We start from the raw sequence: 23,064 nt of genomic DNA on the forward strand, positions 1-23,064 counted from the left end.
AAAAAAAAGATCAAAAAAACAAACAAACAACAACAAAAAAAACCCTCTGTTCTCCCTGATGGGCAGAATCACAGCCTCTGGGAAAGGAGTCCCCTGTGCTTCTCCTTCCTCAGGAGAACAATAAAACTTTCTCTTTTACTCAAAACGGTCCTTTTTATTGAATCGAAATCAGGGACAAGACTGAGCTTTCAGTAACACTATTGTTGCTTGAGGTACATTATGTGTGTGTGTGTGTGTGTGTGTGTGTGTGTGTGTTGGGTACAGTGATGCACATCTGTAATCCCAGGGGATCTGGAGGAGGATCATGTGTTTGAGAGTTTGAAGGCAGATTCAGCAAGGCTGTAAGCAACACAGTGAGACCCTGTCTCAAAAAAAAATAAAGTGTGCTGGGGATGTGGCTGGATGTTTAAGCAACCTTAGGTTCAATTACTGCTACTGAAAAACCCCCAAATTAGTGTGTGTGTGTGTGTGTGTGTGTGTGTGTGTGTGTGTGTGTGTTTGTGGGCAAATATGTGTTTTTGTGCATGTGTATGATGCCCTTGACTCTGTACTCCTAGTTGAGAAACCACTTTAGAATTTTAAATCTAGGACCTCCTCGGCAGATATTTTCTTCAAGGTCCAGTCTATTCCACTGTCTTTGTGCTTCATTCTATCCTCAGGAGTTCTTCGTTTCTGGCTTAACTGGAGGGTCTGGCGGTCTCTCATGATATGCAAGATAAAGAGAATAATGTGGAGGTGGCATTTTTTTTTAAATACAAGAGAATCATAGAGGTAGAGAGAGAGGAAGGTGATCCTTGAGGTCCTGTGATTTGAAGGATATTTACTGAACCCCTTCTACAGTCAGATGAGGAATTAGAGCTAAGCACACCCGAGTTCTCACAAAACCAACCCCACAAGTCTTTGTATTCTACTTTCATAACTTACTCAGTAGGAGAGAGTTAAGGGGTAAATGAAAAATCATGATATGTTTTGACTCTGGAATGTTCCCAAAGGCTCAAGGGTTAACAGCTTGGTTCCCAGTAGCGAAATGTGCTGAGGTGGAGATTTGGGGGAGGTTATTTGATCATGAGCTTCCCTAATCTCATCTGTGGGTGATCCATAGATGGATTCACATTTGTATGGCATTATCAGAAGGTGGTAGAGAGGACGGAGCCTAGGGCCTAGTTGGAGTTAGGTCACCAGGTGCAGATCCTAGAAGAGCTTATCAAATCCCTAGCCCCTATCTTGCCCTCCTTATGCTTCCCAATCACCATGAGCAGAGGAACTTTGCTCCATGGTTCACTTCTGTCATGGCAATCTGCCTCACCACAGTCCAGAATCAATGGATCCAAGTGATTATGGGCTGAAATCTCTTAAACTGTGAGTCCAGATATATCTTTTCTTCTTTATTTAATATGTTTCAGTTATTTTTTCTCTTATGGTTTTAAAATTTTTATTTGTGCATTATGATTAGATAGATGAATGATTTTCATCGTGATATATTCATATATGCACATAGCATACACTATTTCATTCTCAGATCCCTCTCTTTGCTCCCCCTTTTCCTTCAACTGATTCCATTTCTCTACTGGTCCCTTTTCTGTTTACCCGAGTTCACTTTCTTTCGTTTATATCTCTCTAGCTTCCACATATGATAAAAAACAAAGAATCCTTGACTTTCTGAATCTGGCTTATATTAATTAGTATGATGTTCTCTGTTATGATTTGGGTGTGTAGTGTTCCCCAAAGGTTGAGATGTGAGACAATGCACGAAGGTATAGAGGAGAAATGATAGGGTTATATAGCATAGTCTTAACCTAATCAGTGAATTAGTCCCTGATTGAATTAACTGAATGGGAACTGTAGGCAGGTGGAGTGGGACTGGAGGAAGTGATTCATTGGGGGCATGGCTTTGGGGTATATATTTGTATCTGGCAAGTAAAGACCTCTCTCTCTTTCTCTCTCTCTCTTTCTCTCTCTCCCTCCCTCCCTCCCTCCCTCCCTCCCTCCCTCCCTCCTTCCCTCCCTCTTCTGATCATCATGTGAGCTGGTTCCCTCTTCCACAATTTTACACCATGATGTTCTGCCTCACCTTGAGTCCCCATGGAATGGAGCTGGCCTTCTATGAAACAAGACATCTAAAACGATGAGCCTTTAGATAAACTTTTCCTCCCCATACAATTGTGCTAGCTGTGTCCTTTAGTCACAGAAGAAAAAAGCTGACCAAATCATTCTCTGTTTCTATTAATTTTTTTGCAAATGGCATAACTCTATTTGTGTTTATGGCTGAGTAAGTCTCCATTGAGTACATATACCATATTTTCTTTATCCAGTTGATGGACACCTAGATTGCTTTTATAACTTAGTTATTGTGAAGTATGCTACCAAAAACATGGAAACATGGATATGTATAGTATGCTGATTAATTATTTTCAATAAATATGGGGGATGATATAGCTGGGTCATATATTGATTTAATTTCTCATCTCTTGTCATATCAACCACCTATGTCAAACACTTCTGGTAAGTTCAACAAATTTTCTTTTCTTTTGTAATAAAATTTGTAATTTAATATTATTTGTGTATTTATTTTATTAGCATTGCTCTCCCTTAAGGTTAAATTTCACAAGGGCAAGGATTCTGACTGGCTTATGGGTAGAATTTGGCACAAGTCCTGAACACAGTAGCCAGACAGTCCTGCCAAGCTACAGTGATACTGATGTTAGGCACACATTGGAAGAGTCCAATAACGAGAGGAACTGTCTCTTTCACCTGACATGCTCCTCAACCTTTCCATCCATTAGCCCAGAATAATTGGTTATTTCCTTGTCTAGCCACCAAAGCTTAGATACCACCTGATTTCCCAAATTAGCAAGATCAAGTTTTACCTGACTGAGAAGAATGGGCACTTAACTAAGTTAGATAAATAATCTTGCTTGCATTTTTTCATAATTGTAATTATAAATTGTGGAATTTGAACCTTATACACAAATCATTGTAAAGCACTTCTGTGTTTCTCTACACCAAGAGAAATTTAGTCAGACAATTCCAGTGAAGTCAGACTTTCCATGGGAATAACACCTTGGGCTACCATTATGAAAGGATAGAAATGTCATGATGATTGGGACCCTTACATCACTAAGTTTGTGGATCACCTGTTCATTTACACTTATATCAGCCTGATGTTTTCCTGAATGTAATCTGAGATTGGACTTTTATCTGTTGTGTATGAAAACAAGAAAGAAGATAAACTGTTCATATTGATAAGGACTGTATGTGTCTCATACTTGTGTGCTTAATTTTATGTGGCTGAACCATCTTTATTTATACTATTTCCTTATTTTTTGCTATCACTATCTGCAATCAGAATAATAACTGGGAATTAAACATCTGAATACATAAATATATAGAACATATCGTTAAAGTATGTGGTGAGTGCTTCACTAAATATGTAGAGGAGATACCAGAGTCATGAGGGCAGTCTTATGGCACATAATGCTTTCCTGGACATGCACAGCAAAAATTTAGTATGCAAATATCTTTGTGTTAGATGATATTACCTTCTATGGAATAAAGTTCATGAGGAACATGCCTCTCTTTTTCTCCCTCTCTCTTTCTTGTGTGTGTGTGTGTTTGTGTGTGTGTGTGTGTGTGTATGTGTGTGTGTGTATGTTTTGACTTTTCCCTGTGTTGCCTGGCCTTCCTTTAATGCCTGGGCTCAAGGAATCCTCCTGCCTCATCCTCTTGAAAATTGAGGCTACAGATGTTTGCCACTCTGCCTGGCTAGAGCATGGCTTCTTTGATTGCCCTTTGCAGAACAAGAACCTTTGCATAGGTTGGGCCCCAGCACTGGATGCGTTTTTCAGCTCAAGGAATGACTAACCCATACTTGTTGGTACAAATCCCAACCAGTCAAACCAGGACCAAAGCTATGAAAGACAGGAAGAAAATCATAATAGCCCTAGATATTTCATCATAAGAGCCAAATACATTACTTGAAGGAAGATGAAATTATATTAGTTTCATAGAGGTTTTATATACAGAAAATATAAAAAAGATTTTGGGTTATGGTAAGATTATTACTGACAGCCTAACCCTGGGAGCTACCTTGATCCTAGCTGGCTGGATTTAGATGCTTACCCACATAATAAATAGACAAAAGATAGTAAAATGAGTATTGAACTTGATGCAGTTCCATCAACTCAGGAGAAAGCGGTTATATTGCTTCTCCTTACCTATACCACAGACACAATTATAAATTACAGAAACAAAAGCCAAGTTATAGACATGTGTATATTTTGTTGATCTGAAGAGGAAGCAATCTGGAAAAAAAAAAACAAGAAATGCACAGATGCAGATTTAGTTAGTCTGTGTTGTCCCAGAAAAAAGAAAATCCCCATTTTCATTTACTTTGGTGCCTGTCAAGGTGGGAGGTGGAAGCCCCAAGGTCCTCCTGCTTCTACTCTCAGCATGAGGAAGTCATTCCCAATTTCAGTGGGGTGCCTCCAAATTCAGTCTGTTACAAGGCTGTTAATTGTCAACAGTTATCAAATGACACTGTAATCTCTCTTTATTTGAAAGCATGCCAGAGATGTGGGAAGGGTTGGTGAAGGGTGAGTATCAGTTGGTGCAGAGTAAGAAGAAAAAGAGAAGGAAGCACACAAGAGTTGAATGTCTTATTATTCTGTTATGTTTGAGAACTTGGAGACTTTGTTACCTAATACTTCATTTCTCAGGCTAATCAGATAAAGAATTTGAATCAGAGTTGAGATAATGAGCTGATATAATGTTCAAATACTCAGACCTGGCATCACTCACATCAGGAATCTATTGAGAGTCTCACAAGTGACAATTGTTCTTAAAAGACTTCTCCTAAACCAGCTCCCAAGGTCTGCTCTCCACCCACAACCACCCATTTACAAAAAAGCAGGAAGCCACCTGCTCAGACACCTCTTGGTCTAATGAAAAATCTAGGATCATCTTTTTGGAGTTCTGGTGCTGAATGTGCTCTCTGTGGTGATATCTGCCATGAGATGGGTGGGTAGAGATTTGTGGTTCACCTGGCCGTGCAGGATGCTGTTCTCCTCTTTTGTCCTTTCACACCAATTGGTCATGGACATGCATTATTTTCAGAGACAGAGGTTCTTCTTTGCTCTAAAATCTGTCTAACTTGCTGGCTACTGTAGGGATCTCTTAATGGTGGCACAGGATGTAGCTTGGATTGACATTACTCAGTGCATCCATCAGTATCATCTTGTTCATCCTCGTTTTTAGGGGACTTCTGGACATCAGGGTACTGGCACACAGCCTGAATGTGCTGGAAAGGTGGCTGTGGCCCAAACAAGCCAAATCATCTTTCTGTATTAATAAACCAGGAAGATGAAGTGGTTAGCAAAGACACACAGGCAAAAAACCTGCAGAGGCCCAGCAATCTCACCTGACTCAATGACCAAACGTCCCAAATGCCAGCTCTTTGTAAAGTACTCTGGGGCATAATAGTGGATAGTACAGAGACCCTTCTCCAGAAAAGTTCACATTCTGGAAAGTTAAACAAAGGTGGAATCCAACAATGTTGTACATAAAGAGGACAACAAAAAAATAAATGTGTTCCAGGGAAAACAGAGGTTGTCCAGGGGATGAAGTGGCTTCGTGTGAAGAGGTAGTGTTGAAAGCCTTTACCAGATGAAGTTTTTTTCTGAGCTGGGTTTTGAAGGATGATTAAGAGTCTTCTGGGCTGGGGCTGTGACTCAGTGGTAGAGTGCTTGCCTAGGATGTAAAGCCCTGGGTTTGATTCTCAGCACTGCATAGAAATAAATAAGGAAAGAAAGAAAGAAGGAAAAAAAGGTTCATCAACAACTAAAAAATATTAAAAAAAAAAGTCTTCTCTGAGCAAGAGGGCATTGTAAGAAGAGGAAAGTGCATGAGTAGTTATTTAGATATAACTTTTTTGGGTGGAATTCAAGGATTTTGTAATGAGAAAACCTAAGGAGACTAAAACTTATTAGAGGATATTTAATTCCAATATTTCACTTGAGTTTCTGATAAGAAGCAATAACCTTTGGGCGATAACTCTGATCGAATTTTTTATTAATGCGTTTTACAAACCTGAGCTCAAAGATAAAAATGGGCATGTCTCATGATTCACTGCCAACTGCCAAAGTGGAGGGGGCACCTGACTTCTGCAATAGGGGGTGGTGTTTTCTACTGGCTGTACACCCAGCTCCACTTTCTTTCCAAGCATATAAATATGCCAGACTGACTTCATTGACTCACAGCTGCTCACAGAAGGCAAGCTTGGCACCTTTACCACTGAAAAGATAGCTCACATAGCTGGAAGTCAAACTCAGAGGAGAAAATTTTGGAAGGAAAGTAGTGATGGAAATGATCCCAAAATTTTCCATGGAAACCTGGGTTCTCTTGGGAATCAGCCTGGTGCTCCTCTACCTGTGAGTAACTGTCCCAGTTCCTCTCCTCTTGAAACTTCCCATTTCTGTGACTAGGAGTTTTAGTGATATCATTTGATTTGGAGGATGAACTTCTGATTGAGTCTAAGTTTGAACCTAGATAAATCAACCAGAAGAGTTCAGTAGATGCAGATTACAGACAACTGGACACCTTTTGAAAAGTGATAAATGCTCTGCAAACTTTCAGAATTCTGGGAGTAAAGAGGAGTCTTCACAAGTTTCTGTGTCATTGTTTATCTTTTGTGTTCTATGTGCAGTACAAGAGATGTGTAGGAGGCTTGTATCCTGTGGAACAGGTGGTTCATGCTTCTTCTCCCACGTCACAGCACCATTTGTAAAATGCACCAAGTGCACCCCGGGTACTACCACAGGCTCAGACTCAGTTCTTCCCTCTGTTCTCTTCCCTTTCACAGGAACAGCCCTCCCTCCAAAAACTCAATTCCTTCACCCTGAAATATGCAACTACTGCTGAATGATGAAACTATTGAGCAAAGACTTGGAAGAAATTTTGAACTTTTATTCTTTAAGTTATCATCAGTGTAGAGATTTGTTTCTTTCTTGATTTGAAATATAATGGCAGCTTCAAAAGACAGAAGTTAACAAGCCAATTTTGTATTTTAAATATTTTCCCATGATATTCCAGTACAGGTGCATGAATAAAATAATCTAGTAGAAGAATTCCTTTAAATAGTGTAATTCCTGGGCTGGGATTGTGGGTCAGTGGAAGAGAGCTCATCTGGCATGTGTGAGGCACTGGGTTTGATCTTCAGCACCACATAAACATAAATAAATAAAATAAAGGTATTGTGTCTTCCAACAACTAAAAAAAAATTTAAAAATAGTGGGATTCCTGGTTTCATGGATCAGGTAAAAAGAGCAGTTATTTCTGACTGAGGGTAGAAATATTGCCCGAAGGAGACCTTTGACTTCTACCTTAAATCTACTTTTATGAGAGTTGGCATTCATAATGATGTGAAAATAGAAAATATAAACCTGGTTGTAACAATTGAAGTAAAGGGTGGTATTCAGGCTTTTGTTGCATCTATTTTCCCTTTAGTGGCATTTTGAAATTAATGGAAATGTTTTAATTTTATTCTATTCAATAGTGCAATTTTTTTGAGGTAAGTTTCTCACGTTCCTTCTGAAGGTCAAAATAGGACCCTTGGATTCTGTATTTGTGAAAACCAACCTATTTAAAAATGACCCATCTTTTTTGAACAATTGAAGGAATATTAATCTAATAAATACATCCATGACATAGATTGCACATGTCTTTAAATATACGTTCCCAGCTGGTTATTCTTATCCAACAGTTTCCCAATATGCCAGTGTTCTTAATCTCTTACAGCAAATGAGTAAGGGAGAATATGAACCAGGGATGCAATAAAAGGCATCCAGATAGGAGTTATGACAAAGTGGGAGAATATTCCTCTCTGCTGAGGGAAGAAGGCCCAGAGTGGGGACAGCCCACACTGGAGGCCACTAGAGAGGCCAACATGATGGTATCAAGTCATCTTCCTGAACTGACGCCAGTGAGTGAAATGACCTAGGAGAAATTTAGGCTGAATTGCTCAGGAATTTTTAAGTTCATGTTTGGGGACTTATATCAGATATTCACTGTAGCATTGGGAGCCTAATGATGGAATTAGCTGCTCTGAGTTAAGTATTGTGACTTTTGGAGTCTCTCAGGGAATGTGAGAGAGGAGATGATGAGCAGATGTGATTAGGGCCATTGGTGTTTTTGTTGTTATTTATGGCCTACGTGTTACCTGCCTGGCTTCATGGCTCCCATTCTTGATCAGTGACTCATGAGCCACTATATACACACAGTCACAATCCCTTGATATGGATTTCTCTTCCACTTTATAGATATGGGACCTATTCACATGGATTTTTTTTTAATTGTTGGTCATTCAAAACATTACATAGTTCTTAATACATCATATTTCACAGTTTGATTCAAGCAGGTTATGAACTCCCAACTTTACCCCGTATACAGATTGCTGTATCACATCAGTTACCCTTCCATTGATTGACATATTGCCTTTCTAGTGTCTGATGTATTCTGCTGTCTGTCCTATTTTCTACTATCCCCCCTCCCCTCCCCTCCCCTCCCCTTTTCTCTCTCTACCCCTTCTACTGTAAATCATTTCTTCCATTTGTATTATCTTGTCTTACCCCTCCTTTCCTCTTATATATAATTTTGTATAACCCTGAGGATCGCCTTCCATTTTCATGCGATTTCCCTTCTCACTCCCTTTCCCTCCCACCTCTCATCCCTGTTTAATGTAAATCTTCTTCTCAAGCTCTTCGTCCCTACCCTGTCCTTGTTTACTCCCCTTATATCAAAGGGGTCATTTGGTATTTGTTTTTTAAAGATTGACTAGCTTCACTTAGCATAATCTGCTCTAATGGCATCCATTTCCCTCCAAATTCTATGATTTTGTCATTTTTTAATGCAGAGTAATACTCTATTGTGTATAAATGCCACATTTTTTTATCCATTCATCTATTGAAGGGCATCTAGGCTGATTCCATAATCTTGCTATCGTGAATTGTGCTGCTATCACATGGATATTTTAAGAAGATGGGAATTCCTGGGCCAACACTTTTGCCTTTTGGGGGAACTGTTCTTAATTATCGCCAGATGAGTGTTATTTGAGCTCCCTGTTTTCCTCTTATGGTTGCAAACATCTGCTTAGTTACATAAGTAGAAATTCAGCTCCATGAGAGAAGTTTCAAGATTTCTAAGCTTCAGAAACTGTGAGGGCCCCATCCAAAGCACAGTCAGGTTTACCCTGGGCTCTGTTTACAACTCCTCCTGGCCTCAGGTTCACTTCTGTTGATGAGCTCAGGACTCTGGCACATCCACATTGTAAGGTGTGGATTTTATGTTCAGCAAACTGTGAGCATTCTCAGAGGATTTTCATTTTTCTCAATGCAGATTCTAGGAAGACACTCTCAAACCTCTGGGATGCTTTATTTGTACACTTGAAATATTACAAATAAAACTTAGCATGAGGAAGATTAATTGCTTAGTTTCTATGATGAAAACTCACAGCCAATGTCTAACTATATGTGTCCTATGGGCAGAGAGGTAGCAACTTCTCTTTTCCAAGTTGAGCTACAACATAGGAAGGCAAGTCTGCTTTTTATTTGCTCACCATCTCACTTACTTACTCAACAACAGGATTGTGATAACATAAATCTCTTAGGCTAGAAGAGGTTGCTGGTGTCCTTAAGTCCTTCTAGTTAAAACCTGAGATAAATTAAAATGATCCTCAATGAGGAGATAAAAGTTCATGCGTGGCCCTGGGAAACACTCACTTTTCCTCACCCTGGGTTTCCTCATGTGCCCATGGAGGTGATAATTCAGAAGGTCCCAGTATTTATGAGACAACATAAGTAGAAGAAGAAATATTGCAGAAGAGCAGCATGTTGTATTCATAGACAAGGGGAATTGGCTGATTATGTATAATAGAGAAAATTCAAGTGACTTTACATATTTTATTTCAAACATTGCATATTTTCTCTTTTCTCCTCAGAAGCCTCTGAATAAGAGCTTCTCTCTAACCACCTGTTAGGAACAAGAAGCCAGATTTCATGGGATTTGGGTCATTTAATGCAATCTCAGTACATTTGCAACAAAAATGTAATTTCATTTTGTTCTTCTTCCTGGGGTTTGTCTAATTTTGACACAGAATGTTATAAAAAGTATGTAAAAACATGGGGGTGAGTATTCTGGAAATTTCTCTTTGGTAGACTTGTTATGATGTGGTGCCCCAAAGCATGAGGACAACCTCAGCCCCGAGCTTTTGGATGCAACCCTCTGTGCTGCAAAGTCCTTGGAGGCTTGTCCTGCCAAAGCTTCTGCATGTCACCAGGAGTCTGGGTCTACAGTCTGACTTAGGTTGAGAATGTTGCATGTTTTGGCTTTTCTCCTGCTTTTGATGACCCAGAGTCTCCAGCCTTACTTTGTGTCCAATGCCTGGCTATTCCTATCTTCCACATTTTTCTTTCTTTTTGTCCCCTTTAGATGAATAAAATGTATTATTTGAGAATTGTTTTTTTAAAATCATGGGCTTATAAGTTTATGGCATAACTCTTTCCTCCATTGATTTCCTTTTAATTTAAAGATAAATTCTCTTATTTAAATTTTACATTTAATGTATGCTTTTGAACAAAAGGCTGGGAGGTACTGGGAAGCAGATGGGAAACCATTTCTGCTCAGATTTTTTCATTTCCTTAACTTTCTTTCTTTTTTTTATTGTCATCATTATTTTTGCTCATATGCCACTTTTAAGTTTTCAGTGTTGACTTTTCAATGAAGCATTTCTTTCTCTTCTTCATCCTTTTGATGTTAAGACCAGACATAGGATATAGTTCCACCAGTGAGTTTCCTGGTGAATTGATAGGGTTTATATTGGAGGGTGTCTCAGCTAACTATAGCAACTATTCCCTTTTAGAGCTGGTGGGTGGTTGGTGGGAGCCAAAGAAGAGGTGTAATCATTTTGCTCGCCACTAAAAATAGTGGTAGAAGACATTGACTCTTCTTCTCCATCTTCTCTCATGAATCCCCAGAAAGCCACAGGCCTGGCCAGAGTGTTCTGCTCAGTTGACATGGCCCATGGACACAACATGTGATCCAAGGATACAACATGCTCTACTGGGTCTCCAAATCCCCCATTTTAGCTACCACTTGAAAAACTTAGTAATTGTGAGAAGTTATTCAATTGTCTGCCTTCAATTTTTTTCACAAACCTATATTTGGCTATGTAAAAAGTTATGGAGACTATGGGCTGAGGCTGTAGCTCAGTGGCAGAGCACGTGCCTAGCACATGTGAGGCACTGGGTTTGATCCTTTGCACCATATGAAAATAAACAAATAAAGGCATTCTGTCCACCAATAATTACAAGAAATAATAAATAAATAAGTTATGGAAAATAGTGTAGGCAATACTATTGTATTCACTATCTAGATTTAACAAGTGTTCCAATGCTATTTTTAATTATGATCTCTTAGGTGGTGTATTTTGTCTCTTTCTACCTACTTTATCTACATTACCCTTTATGCTATGAAGACTGCAGTGGCTTCTGAGGTCAGGATCCCCAACTAGAACTTCATGTTGCTAAGTATTGTAGGACTAGGCAGGTAGAATAGGTAACATCAGGATCGAAGTCTGGATTTCTGCTGCAGAATCTGGCCTGTTAGATTTAATAAGCCCTATTTTTCTAACACAGCATATATGATGGTCGACAGCCTGTTTTTTTTTACAACTTATTATTTTATTTTCTCCACTTAAATAAGAAAAAGAAAAATTCACTCTCAGACTGAAACACAAAGGAGAGCTGTTTCTGACTGTTCTACATCAGCTCAGAAGTGCTATTTTGTTTTGTTTTCATATACTTTTTAATTGTTCTAATTAGTTATACATGACAATGGAATGTGTTTTGACACATCATACATACATGGATATAACTTCTCATTTGTCTGGTTGTACATGATATAGAGTTACACAGGTCTTTTAATCACATATGCACAGAAGGTAATAATGTCCCATTAATTCTACTATCATTCCTAGTCCCAGTCCTCCTCCCCTCCCTTCACTCCCCTCTGTCTAGTCCATAACACCTCTATTTCCCCCACCCCCTTATTGTGAATTAGGGTCTGTATATCAGAGAAAACATTTGGCCTTTGGTTCTTTGGGATTAGCTTATTTCGCTTAGCATAATATTCTCCAATTCCACCCATTTACCAGCAAATGCCATCATTTCATTCTTCAGAAGTGCTATCTGCAGCACAATTTTTACCAATGGCAACTGTTTCAAAAGATTCCTCTTATTTTTTTTATTGGTTGTTCACAACATTACAAAGCTCTTGACATCTCATATTTCATACATTAGAATCAAGTGGGTTATGAACTCCATTTTTACCCCAAATACAAGTTGCAGAATCACATCGGTTACACATCCACATTTTTACATACTGCCATATTAGTGACTGTTGTATTCTACTACCTTTCCTATCCTCTACTATCCCCCCTCCCCTCCCCTCCCATCTTCTCTCTCTACCCCATCTACTGTAATTCATTTTCCTTTATGTTTTTTATCCCATTCCCCTCACAACCTCTTATATGTAATTTTGTATAACAATGAGGGTCTCCCTCCATTTCCATGCAATTTCTCTTTTTTTCTCCCTTTCCCTCCAACCTCATGTCTCTGTTTAATGTTAATCTTTTCTTCCTGCTCTTCCTCCCTGCCCTGCTCTTAGTTGCTCTCATTATATCAAAGAAGACATTTGGTATTTGTTTTTTAGGGATTAGCTAGCTTCACTAAGCATAATCTGCTCTAGTTCCATCCATTTCCCTGCAAATTCCATGATTTTGTCATTTTTTAGTGCTGCATAATACTCCATGGTGTATAAATGCCACATTTTTTTTTATCCATTCATCTATTGAAGGGCATCTGGGTTGATTCCACAGTCTAGCAATTGTGAATTGTGCTGCTATGAACATCGATGTGGCAGTATCCCTGTAGTGTGCTCTTTTAAGGTCTTCAGGGAATAGTCCGAGAAGGGCAATAGCTGGTTCGAATGGTGGTTCCATTCCCAGCTTTCCCAGGAATCTCCATACTGCTTTCCACATTGGCTGCACCCGTTTGCAGTCCCACCAGCAATGTACAAGAGTACCCTTTTCCCCACATCCTTGACAGCACTTGTTGTTGTTTGACTTCATCATGGCTGTGAATCTTACTGGGGTGAGGTGGTATCTTAGGGTGGTTTTGATTTGCATTTCCTTGACTGCTAGAGATGGTGAGCATTTTTTCATGTACTTGTTGATTGATTGTATGTCCTCCTCTGAGAAGTGTCTGTTCATGTCCTTGACCCATTTGTTGATTGGGTTATTTGTTTTCTTATTGTCTAATTTTCTTTGTATGCTCTGGATATTAGGGCTCTATCTGAAGTGTGAGGAGTAAAAATTTGTTCCCAGGATGTAGGCTCCCTATTTACCTCTCTTATTGTTTCTCTTGCTGAGAAAAAACTTTTCAGTTTAAGAAAGTCCCATTTGTTGATTTTTGTTATTAACTCTTGTGCTATGTGTGTCCTATTAAGGAATTTGGAGCCCAACCCCACAATATGCAGGTTGGAGCCAACTTTTTCTTCTATCAGATGGAGAGTTTCTGATTTGATATCTAGCTTCTTGATCCACTTTGAGTTGACTTTTGTCATGGCCAGAGGAGGGGATTCAGTTTCATTTTGTTGCATATGGATTTCCAGTTTTCCCAACACCATTTGTTGAAGATGCTATCCTTCCTCCATTGCATGTTCTTAGCTCCTTTATCAAATATAAGATAGTTGTAGCTTTGTGGATTAGTCTCTGTGTCCTCTATTCTGTACCATTAGTCCACCCGCCTGTTTTGGTACCAGTACCATGCTGTTTTTTTTACTATTGCTCTGTAATATAGTTTGAAATCTGGTATCGCTATACCGCCTGATTCACACTTCCTGCTTAAAATTGCTTTTGCTATTCTGGGTCTTTTATTTTTCCATATGAATTTCATGATTGCTTTATCTATTTCTTCAAGAAATGCCATTGGGATTTTGATTGGCATTGCATTAAACCTATAGAGAACTTTTGGTAATATCGCCATTTTGATAATGTTAGTTCTGCCTATCCATGAACAAGGTATATTTTTCCATCTTCTAAGATCCTCTTCTATTTCTCTCTTTAGAGTTCTGTAGTTTTCATTGTATAGGTCTTTCACCTCTTTTGTTAGGTTGATTCCCAAGTATTTTATTTTTTTTGAGGATATTGTGAATGGAGTGTTTTTCCTCATTTCCGTTGCAGAAGATTTGTCGCTGATATACAGAAATGCCTTTGATTTATGTGTGTTGATTTTATATCCTGTCACTTTGCTGAATTCATTTATTAGTTCTAGTAGTTTTTTTGTAGACCCTTTTGGGTCTCCTAGGTATGACAGCCTGTTTTATTTATTATGGAGCCAAGCACTATCAAAACAGTTCTCATCAAAGAATTTTATCCTGTCTTAAGTAACCGGTGGGAAAGCATTTACTTTTCAACATTTTCACATTTAATTAGTTATATTTAAGTTTTAATTTATTCTTTTCAGTTATACATGACACTAGAATGTCTTTTGACATATTATACATACATGATGTACAACTTCCCAAGCCTGTGTTTGGACATAATGTGGAGTTTCTCTAGTTGTGTATTCATATATGAAGATAGAAAAGTTGTTTGTGATTCATTCTACAGTCTTTCCTATTCTCATCCCCTCACCCTTCCATTTGTTCCCCTTTGACTAATTAAAAGTAACATTTATTTATTTATTAACTCAATTTTTATCCTGAGATATTTATAGGTTCAGAGGTCATTCCTTGCCAAAAAAATTATCAGGCAGTTGCATGTATAATTTATTCTGTTTTACCCAATGATAATTTTTTACATGACTATAAATTTATTAAGTTCCTATTTCTATAGTAACAGGAAATTGATACAATCTAGGTTTTTTATTTTTATTTTTTCTATTTTGTGTGCATATATGTATGAGTATGCAGCTCTGTGCAAATGTATCACATGCCTACATTTGTGCAGATTTAGATTGTGTTTTTAATGTGTCTTCACCAATTCTTCATTAACCTTAGAAGTGTGCCTGGTTTCTTGTGTGTTGACCACATTGGTCAACGTTTGCACCTACAACTAGGGAAAATCCTATCTGTATGCTTTTTATTTGTTTGTTTTTCTTTTCCTCTGACATTAGCTGGGAATTCCAGTGTGAGATTGTATAAGAGCTATGAGAGTGAACATTTCTTTTGAAGGATATAGACTTTAATCTTCCAAAGTTTACCCCAATTTTAGATGAGGCTGATGTGTGTGTGTGGATTCCCATACAATCTCTATCTTCACTTTTTAAAAACTTTGGGGGCTGGGTTTAGCTCAGTTGGTAGAGTGATTGCCTCAAAGTCTGGAGTTCAATTCTCAGCATCACAAAAATTTTTTTTAAAACTTTGATTAGTGTATGATAATTGTGGATGATAATAGGATTTGCTGCTATGTTCAATAATACATATATTCCACACTGCCCAAATCTAGCCTCTATTTACTTCCCAACATGTCCAAATCACTAATCTACACTCAGATGAATATTTTTACTTGTCTTTCTGTATGTGACTGAGAATACATTGTAGAATTATTCCTGATGCTTGGGAGAAAGTATTCAGTTTGCCACCAGTAAGTGTATGGTTAGCTGAAAATGGATTTTTTGTAGAATCTTTTTGTCAAGTTGAAGAAACTTTCCTGTTTCTAATCTTCTAAATTTTTAAAGTGAATGAGTGTTGGAAGCATATATTTATTTTTGCGTGGGGGGGACTGAAGATTGAACTCAGGGGCACTCAACCACTGAGCCACATCTCTGGTCTTATGTTGCACTTTATTTAGAGACAGGGTCTCACTGAATTGCTTAGCACCTCACTGTTGCCCAGGCTGGCTTTGAACTTGTGATCATCCTGTCTCAGACTCCCGAGCTGCTGGGATTACAGGCATGACCACTGTGCCTGGCTGGAAGCATACATTTTAGTACAAAAATATATTATATATGCTGGAACTAAATTTCAGAAGTTTTGCTTTGTTGGGCTAGCACCCAGGTGAAAAATAGAATTATCTTTCTTTCCCCCTCTGTTCTTGTAGAAAATATTGGAAGAAATTCCATTAATAACTTGTGTTTTTTTTTTCTGTATGTCTTTATTTATTTGTTTTTCTTTTTCTCTGACATTAGCTGGGAGTTTTATGTAGACAAAATCCTTTGAGTTTCAAATATTATTATTTTAAAAATTATCATATCTAAGCACCCCTTTATCAAGATGCTTATGTTGTAAATGCATGTAAAGACAGAACTGATCTTTGGTAACATATAGTTGACCAAGAACATCTGGTATCTGTCACCAACCCATTTCTCCTCTGCAATAGCCCTGGGGGTTGTACTAGGTCTTCTTAGGTCTTCTTCCTGTCTATTCCTCTGGAAAAAGCTTTCAACCAATGGAAATTTTACATCTAAACAAGGGTTTGAATATAAAGTCCAAAAATGATGTGAGGTACCTGGGTGTCTCTTCCAAACTCTCAGGTGGTTTGGCATTTTGAATAAATACTATTGAATGTCTGACATAGCAGGCAGTCAATGTTATAGTTAAAGCTTTGTCCCAGGGTTTCATAAACTGACTTCCAGACCACTCACGTATAATTGAATCAAGTCTTTATTCAGGCACACTGGTGGCAGCTGACCAGAACATAAAATTGTTCCCCTGATCAGCCCCAAACAATTGCAAGGGCACTCCTTGTAAGCCTGTTTAGGGCGTCTAGTCAGTGCAAGCAAGCCAGGTTACAGAAGTGGGACAGTGCAGTCAAGCAGAGGTAAGCCTAACTAATCAGAGTTAGCCCAGTCACCCCTGTTACAGAAACAGAGCCCAGTTACTCTAGTTACAGAAACAATACCCCATTAGGTAGTTCTGTGTTCTTAAAGGTTTCAATAGCAAAAAGAAAAGAACATCTTGTTCCAGTCATGACTTTTCTACTTGGCATGGTTGTTTTACAGGATGAAGTCATACAACAAAATGGAGTCACATTTGCTCCTACTATCACATTTCCCACTGGTTTTAGTAGGTTTGATGTCAATCTTGCACATCATTAGGCTTAAGTCCAGGTGTTCTTTTTCTACTATCACACACTAAACATTTTTTAAATAAAGCTTGTTTAACAAACTTTTGCAACTGTGGAGACCTCCACATTTATTTAGACAAAATATCTTTTCCTTAGACTCTAGAGTTTTGGTCCAGTGGGATTTATGAAAAAAGCCATCACCGTGTCTGAGGACAAACAGTGGAAGAGAATAAGAACACTGCTGTCTCCAACCTTCACTAGTGGAAAACTCAAGGAGGTAATAAAATAGGTAGGCTTTTCATTAGAAACTTAAAGGATTAATCTGGATATAGGTAGAAAGTGAAAGAGATAGTAGTCCCTTTCCAAGGGATAGTCCTCTGAATTTGAACTTCCTAAAAATGTTCTTTTGTCTTTATGTTTTAGAAGAGATATAATGAGAATCATTATAAATGTCTCATATTTCTTCATTCTGGGAAAGCCATAGCCTTGGGGACTGAGTCTCCTCACTTAACTATGGGTGATCTTGTGTTTTGTGCATAAATGTTCCCCATCATTAACCAGTATGGAGATGTGTTGGTGAAAAACATGAGACTGGAATCAGAGAAGGGCAAATTTATCAACTTGAAAGAGTAAGTAGCAGGGCAGCTCTGGCATTCCAAGCTCCAACAGGAGCCCCATCCAACTGCCTGCTGAATTCCAAATGTTGAGCTAGTGCAATGAGCAGACAAAAGCAAGTTTGGAGTCACAACTCCAACTATTCATCCAAAAAGGAGCTTCTTCCAGGTGGAGACAGGGAAGCTGGGGAGAAAGGATCTCTCCTGTATCCACCAAGGTTTGTTTGGCTGCTATTTGTGACTTTGGATATACTAGAAGACAAAATACTGTCAAGGTCAAGGTCACCTTTTTTGAGCCCTCTAGGAAGACTCAGTTATTCCATCCTTGTCCTGCTGAAGCTCAGTTTGTACACAACTATCATCATTCACATTCTATTTGTGCTTCTGTAGTATGTCTGATTATGGATCTTATCCCTGTTTGGGTAAGCTTCTTGAGTTCAGAAGTGAGTCTAACTCACCTCACTGTCCCCATCACTCCTAGAACAAGAGCAGTACTCATTTGCAACTCATAAAGGCCTCATAGTAAGTGTGAAGGGGTCATGGAGTCATCTGATAGTCCAGCAGATAACTGTGAGTGTGTGGCTCACTGCTTGTCTTGCCTGGGTATGTGAACTTACTCCTACTTCTTGCTGCATGTGTATTGAAGGATTGGGAAGAGGCACTGGTTTTAACTTTCCATGTCTTTTTCTATTCAGCATCATTGGAGCCTATGTTATGGATGTGATCACAGCGACATAATTTGGAGTGAACATTGATTTCCTCAACAACCCACAAGATCCATTTGTGGATAAAGTCAAGAAGCTGTCAAAATTTCATTTCTTTGACCCTTTGCTTCTCTCAGTAAGTATGTGTACTACTATGTTATTCGTTCCCTCTCTCTATTTAAATAAGATCATTATTGATACATAATTAACAATCTTTTAATTACCCCCCTTAATTATACAATTAAATTGTTCAGTACAAAGATATACTAAACCATCACTAGTGACCATTTTTCAACTCAGAACCAGACTACAATTTCATTATAAATTCTGTATTCCCCAAGCCTAAGCAACCATGGATCTATTTTCAGACTATAGATTTGCTGATACTCTGAATTTTCTATTAACAAATCCTGCAATATGTGGCTTTGCATGTCTGACTTCTTTCATTTATCATTGTATTTTCAAATTCTTCCTTCCTGAAGCATGTGTGAGTAATTCATTTCTTTTTTTAAAAAAGTTATTTATTTATTTGTTCTAATTAATTATACATGACAGTAGAATGCATTCCACTACATAAAACACAAATGGAGCACAACTTTTCACTTCTGTACTTGTACATGAAGTAGATTCACACCATTTGTGTCATCATACGTGTTCGTAGGGTAATGATGTCCATCTCATTCCACCATCACTCCTACACCCATCGCCCCTCAGTTTCCCTTGCCCTATCCAAAGTTTCTCCATTCCTCGGATGACGCCCCCCCATTATGGATCAGCATCCACTTATGAGAGAAAATGTTTGGCTTTTTGTGTTTGGGGATTCGCTTACTTCACTTAGCATGATATTCTTTGACTGTATTCATTTTTGTGAAAATTCCATGATTTTATTCTCTTTTAATGATGAATAATATTCCATTGTGTATATGTACCACACTTTCCTTATCCATTCATCTGTTGATGGGCATCAAGGTTGGTTATACAATTTAGCTATTTTGAATTGAGCTGATATAAACATTAATGTGGCTGCATCATTGTAGTATGCTGATTTTTAATCCTTTGGGTATAAACCAAGATGTGGGAAAGCTGAGTCGAATTGTGGTTCCATTCCAACTTCTCTGAGGAATCTCCATACTGCTTTCGAAAGTGGTTGCACCAATTTGCAGTCCCACCAGCAATGTAAATACCTTTCCCCTCATATTCACACCAACATATATTTCTGCTTGTATTCTTCATAACTGCCATTCTGACTGGAGTGAGATTAAATCTTAGAGTAGTTTTGATTTGCATTTCTCTAATTACTAGAGATATTGAACATTTTTTTATATATTTGTTGATCACTTGTGTTTCTTCTTCTGAGAAATGTCTGTTCAATTTCTTACCTTTTTTTTGATAAGGTTATTTGCTTTTTTTATGTGTTAAGTTTTTTTGAGTTCTCTATATATCCTGGAGATTAGTGCTCTATATGATGTGCATGTTGTCAAAATTTGCTCCCGTTTTTTAGGCTCTCTCTTCACCTTATTGATTGTTTCTTTTATTGATAAGAAGCTTTTCAGTTTGAATCAATCCCATTTGTTGTTTATTGATTTTATTTCTTGCAATTAAGAGTCTTGTTAAGAAAGTCAGAATCTAATCTGACATAATGAAAGTTTGGGCCTCCTTTTTCTTCTATTAGGTGCAGGGTCTCTGGCCTAATTACTAGGTCCTTGATTCACTGTGAGTTAAATTTTGTGCATTGTGAGAGGTAGGGAATTAATTTCACATTGCTACATATGGATTTTCAGTTTTCCCAGAATCATTTGTTGAAGAGGCTTTTTTTACCCCAGTGAATGTTTTTGGCACCTTTGTCTGGTATGATATAACCATATTTATGTGGGTTTGTCTCTGTGTATTCTATTCTGTACCATTGGTCAGCAAGTCTATTCTGGTGCAGATACCATGCTGATTTTGTTTCTATAGTTCTGTAGTATAGTTTAAGGTCCGGTATAGTGATGCTTCCTGCTTCACTTTCTTGTTAAGGATTGCTAGCTATTCTGGGTCTTTTATTTTTCCAAATAAATTTTATGATTGCCTTTTTTATTTCTATGAAGAATGTTGTTGGAATTTTAATGGGGATTACATTAAATCTGTATAACACTTTTGGTAGTATGGATTTGCCAGAATTTAATTGAGACTTTTTGCATCTATGTTCATTAAAGATATTGGTCTGAAATTTTCTCTTGTTGATGTTTCTTTGGCTTGTTTTGGAATCAGAGTGATTGAATGAGTTTGGAAATGTTCCCTCTTTTGCTAATTTATGGAATAATTTAAGGAGTATTAGTTTTTTGGTCTTCTTTGAAGGTCTTGTGATAATCTGGTAGAGCTCTTCTTTGTATGTAGGCTTTTGATGGTGTCTTCTATTTTCTTGCTTGAAATTGATCTGCTTAACTTGTGTATATTACCTTGATTCAGTTTGGATAGATCATGACTCTAGAAATTTGTTGATGTCTTTGATATTTTTTATTTAACTGGAGTATTAATTTTTTAAATAGTTTATAATTATCTTCTTATTTCAGATGTGTCCATCATGATATTTCCTTTTTGTCACAGATTTTAGTAATTTAAGTTTTCTCTCTTTTTATTAGTGTGGCTAAGGGTTTTGTGAATTTTATTTATTTTTTCAAAGAACAAACTTTGTGTTTTGCCATTTTTTCAATTGTTTCTTTTGTTTCAATTTCATTGATTTCAGCTCTAATTTTAATTATTTCCTGTCTTCTACTACTTTTAGTGTTGATTGCTATTTTTGGGGGGGACTTTGAGATGTAATTTTAGGTCCTTTATTTATTGACTTTTTCTTATTTAAAGAAATGAACTCCATGCAATGAACTTTCCTCTTAGTACGACCTTCATAGTATCCCTGAGATTTTAATATGTTGTATCAGTGCTCTCATTTACCTCTAAGAATTTTTTATCTCCTCTCTGATGTTTTCTGCTATCCCTTGATCATTCAGTAGCATATTATTTAGTCTCCAGGTGTTGGAGTAGCTTCTGTTTTTCATTTAATCATTAATTTCTAATTTCATTCCATTATAATCTGATGGCATGCAGGGTAGTATCTCTATTTGTATTTGCTAAGAGTTGTTTTGTGGCATAATATATGGTCTATTTTAGAGAAGGATTTATGTGCTGCTGAGAAGAAAGTGTATTCACTCATTGATGAATGAAATATTCTCTATATGTATGTTAAATCTAAGTTATTGATTGTATTATTGAATTCTATAGTTTCTTTGTTTAGCTTTTGTTTGGAAGATCTACCCAGTGGTGAATGTGTTGTGTTAAAGTCACCCAGTATTATTGTATTGTGGTCTGTTTTACTCTTGAATTTGAGAAGAGTTTGATGAATGTAGATGGCCATTACATTTGGCCTTTTATTGTTATCCCATAATTCATTGTTTGGGGCATAAGTATTTATAATTGTTATTTCTTGTTGATGAATGGTTTTCTTAAGCAGTATAAAATGTTCTTCTTTATTTCTTATAATTAACTTTGTCTTGATGTCTACTTTATTTGATATGAGGACAGAAACCTGTGTTTGTTTACAGAGTACATGTGTGTAGTATATTTATTCCCAATCTTTCACCTTCAATTTGTGGATGTCTTTTCCTATGAGATAAGTCTCTTGTTGGTTTTTTAAAAAATCCAATCTGCCAGTCTATTTCTTTTGATTGATGAGTTTAGGCCATTAACATTCAGGGTTATTATTGAAGTGTGGTTTATATTTCCAGTCATTTTGCTTTATTTTTGGTTTTTAATTTGACTTGGTTTCTCCTTTGATTAGCTTTTCCCTTAGTGTACTTCCTCCCTTTGCTGATTTTCATTGTTTTTTTTTTTCATTTTTTCTTCATGGAATATTTTGCTAAGGATGTTCTGTAGTCCAGGCTTTCTAGTTGTAAATTCTTTTAATTTTTGTTTATTATGGAAGGTTTTCACTTTATCATGAAATGTAAAGCTTAATTTTGCTGGATATAAGATTCTTGATTGGCATCCATCTTTTTTTAGAGTTTGGTATATATTGTTCCTGGACCCTCTAGCTTTGAAGGTCTGGGTTTAGAAATCTGCAGAGATCCTAATTTACTTTCTCCTATATGTAATCTGATTCCTTTCTCTTGTGGTTTTTAAATTTCTTTCTTTATTCTGTATGATAGCCATTTTAATTGTTATGTGCTTTGGTGTAGAATCTGTTGTGATTTTTTACACTTGGTGTCTTGTAAGCCTTTTGAATTTAATTTTCCAATTCATTATTCAGGTTTGGAAAAGTTACTGATATTTTTTCATTGAATAAATTTTTGATTCCTTAGTTTTGAAACTGTATACCTTCCTCTATCCCAATAATTCTTATATTTGGCCATTTCATAATTAATGAATGTTCTGCTCATGGTTTCTTACCATCTTCACTGTGTGGTCAACTTTACTTTCAAGATTATATATTTAGTCTTCATTGTTGGAGGTCCTATCTTTCAAGTGATCTAGTCTGATGGTGATGATTTCTATGGAGTTTTTAATTTGCTTTATTGTTTTATTTATTTCAATGATTTCTTTTCCTTTTTTGATAGAATCTCTATCTCCTTATTGAAGTAAATTGTTGCTTCCCATA

The 23,064-nt window shown here is 37.2% G+C and overlaps 1 protein-coding gene and 1 pseudogene across 4 annotated transcripts in view; one reads left to right on the forward strand and one right to left on the reverse strand.

The window, feature by feature from the left end:
* LOC144364745 (cytochrome P450 3A9-like) overlaps positions 1–23,064 on the reverse strand; it is a 466,715-nt gene that overhangs the window by 238,212 nt on the left and 205,439 nt on the right. The window lies entirely within an intron of this gene.
* LOC144367642 (cytochrome P450 3A21-like) overlaps positions 6,355–23,064 on the forward strand; it is a 28,304-nt pseudogene continuing 11,594 nt past the window's right edge.

Source organism: Ictidomys tridecemlineatus, chromosome 10 (genome assembly GCF_052094955.1).
Source record: "Ictidomys tridecemlineatus isolate mIctTri1 chromosome 10, mIctTri1.hap1, whole genome shotgun sequence".
Lineage (NCBI taxonomy): Eukaryota > Metazoa > Chordata > Mammalia > Rodentia > Sciuridae > Ictidomys > Ictidomys tridecemlineatus.